This window comes from Microtus ochrogaster, chromosome 19 (genome assembly GCF_000317375.1).
Source record: "Microtus ochrogaster isolate Prairie Vole_2 chromosome 19, MicOch1.0, whole genome shotgun sequence".
Lineage (NCBI taxonomy): Eukaryota > Metazoa > Chordata > Mammalia > Rodentia > Cricetidae > Microtus > Microtus ochrogaster.
Window position 1 is genome coordinate 7037050 of NC_022021.1, and position 3090 is coordinate 7040139.

The following is a 3090-nucleotide window of genomic DNA, read 5'->3' on the forward strand; positions in this document are numbered from 1 at the left end:
AAAATAAGTAAAAATACGTAAGTAAAAATTAAAGTGGAATATCTAGACCTCAGTAGTTAAAAATACTTTTCACTCTTGCAGAGGACCTGGGTTCAATTCCCAGCATCCATACCGTGGCTCATAACCACCCAGAACTCCAGTTCCATGGGATCTGTTACCCTTTCTAACCTGAATGATTATCAGGCACATATGTGGTTCATATACATATTTGCAAGCAAAACGTTCATACACATAAAGTAAAATAAATCTTTTAAAAGGTATTAGTAGAAAATAATAATACTAAGGTGGAAAGCAATCCAGGAAGACAACCGACAGCCACCTCTGGCACCTGCATGCAATACCCTGGCATGCACCCGGACCAAGAGCCAAAGCGAAGATAAACTTTGCCATCAGGGTGTCATAAGTGGCTTCCCAACATTTAAACACAACTATTAGTTCCATCGGGGGAGCAATTCCCCTCCCCAGCAGGAAAGTCGCTGGAACTCCTCTGACTCACTTGCAAATAGGAATGTGACATCAGCTTGCGTCAGCAGTTCAATCCCATAATTTTTCAATGTGCTCTTAGAAGTCTAAAGTGACGATTTTGTGTGCCGCACGTTCCCCAGATAAACATGACAGACCTTACAGTGTTATGCAGCCAAGCAACAGTAGTCCTGGTGGCTGGCTCCCTGCCTGAGAGGGCGGATCACAGCGGCCCAGCACAGTCACTTCTGTGTTGATGTTCCGGTCTCCCCGCCCACCCTCATAAAGCTCAGGTGTCAGGACACGTCGACGATTTCAACATGCAGATTGACAAAGACTTTTGCAAATGACAAAGACATGTCCTCATCAGCAAATGCTTCAGATAAGTAAAATGAAAATAACAGCACTGGAGTTTGCAAACGGAACCTAACATCAAAGAAAACAAAGGTTTACAATGTAGAAACAAAAGGTCCTGGCTGGAGTCTTAGAATCCTGCAGATAGAAAGTGCGTACAGGGTATCTAGTTTAATCCTTCTGATACAGGTGTGTTGTGTGTGTGTGTGTGTGTGTGTGTGTGTTTCAAGACAGGGTTTTTCTGTGTAGCCCTGACTCTCCTGGAACTCACTCTGTAGGCCAGTCTGGCTTCAAACTCACAGTGATCTCCCTGCCTCTGCCTCCAGAGTGCTAGGGTTAAAGGCCTGTGCCACCACCCAGACTTTTTTTTTTTTTAATTTTTGAGATAAAAATCTCATTATGTAGCCCTGACTGGCCTGGAACTCACTCTGTAGACCAGGCTAGCCTCAAACTCACAGAGATCCACATGCCTCTGCCTCTCAACTGCAGGGATTAAAGGTTTGCCTTACTACATCTGGCCCTCTTTATAAAAAAACATTTATTTTTAATTATTCTCTGTTTCTCTCTGTGTGTCTCTCCATTTCTCTGTGTGCTCTCTCTCTCTCTCTCTCTCTCTCTCTCTCTGTCTCTCTCTCTCTCTCTCTCTGTGTGTGTGTGTGTGTGTGTGTGTGTGTGTGTGTGCAAGTGATCTTAACTGCTGAGCCCAATCACCTTTTTCACACTCTTCTTGGTAAAAGGCCACTCAGCCTCTCCTTGGTCCTGTGTGAAGAACAGAACATATCACCAATATTGGGTCAAATCCTGCTGCATTGAATCTTCCTCTCACCAACTGCTCCGCCCCTTCCTACAGTAGTCGAGTTTTTGTTGTTGTTGTTTAAGTACATCATGATAGCACCTGTATCCTGCTGTCCCCTTGAGAGCACCTTACCCCCCCCCCACACACAAACACCCTGTCTTTGGCTCCCTGTTTACTTTCCTGTTTTCTGCTGTGACATAGTTACATCTAAAGAACAGACACAAAAATAAAGATTCAGAAGTGGCACCCACAGGTGAGAGAGAATGGGGTGTTCATCTTTCTGGGTATAGGTTACCTCGCTCAGGGCAATATTTTCTAGTTCTATCTAAATGTTTAGTTCCCTGCAAATATTATTTTTCTTTACAACTAAATAGTATTCCATGACGTATATGCACCCCATTTCCATTATCCACTCTTCGGTTTAAAAGCATCCACATGAGATAGTTATTGACAACCACACTGATTAAAGCAATTAAAATTTTTGGTTCTTTTTACTGATGGCCGGACCCAGAGTGGGCTTGTGCCTCTGAAAAGTCTCTTGGTACCCAAGCTGGGGATGTAGAGTTTTAAAGGCAAAAGCCACAACGACGATAGTTTACATCAAAGTTAGATGAGGTCGTGGTAACCTTGAAACAACCATCGTGGCAGAGCACGGTAGTTATTTTAGACATAGCATGCCAATTATTCTTTACTTATATCTTTTCTCATTACTTCATGTTACTTAATTGTTTTAGTTAACCCTTCTGGACCATGGTCAACTGTGTTGCCAAGGCAGATGAGCCTGCTGAGGGGAGGCAGGTAGAGCACTGAAAACTGTCTAAGCAAACACAACGTGGAGTCAGAACAAGATGACGTTACTTCAGTCTTTTCGGATCGAAGGACATTTAGGTTGTTTCCATTGCCCAGCTGCTGTGAAAAGAGCATCAGTGAACACGGCTGAGAATTATCTATGAAGTAGGAGATCAAGTCTTCGGGCATATACGAAGGGCGATATAGTCGGGTACACGGTAGATCTACTTTTAGCTTTTTGAGAAATCTCCACAGTTTCCACAGTGACTGCAGCCGTCTGCACTCCCATCAGTTATGAATGGATCCTCTTCCCCACATCCTTGCCAGCTTGGTGTCGGTCATTTCTTGATTTTAGCTGCTGACTTGGGTGAGAGGAAATCTCAGGGTACTTTTAATTTGCATTTCCCTAATTATAAAGGACGTGCTAAGAAAGAAGAAAAAAGAAAAATGGGGGGGTAGGCTTTAAATTGGGGAGCTGGAGGGAGGGCTATACAGGGAAAAGGGAGAGGGATAAATAGCACTAAGGATGTTGGAAAAGTCATAAGAAAATACTTCATGTAGCTGGGTGGTGGCACACACCTTTAATCCCAGCACTCGGAAGCACGTAAAAACAAGAAAAGGAAAGGAAAGAATACATGCAAGTTGTTTGACTCTTCTGTGCCTCAGATCCTCCACTCTCTAAAAGGGGG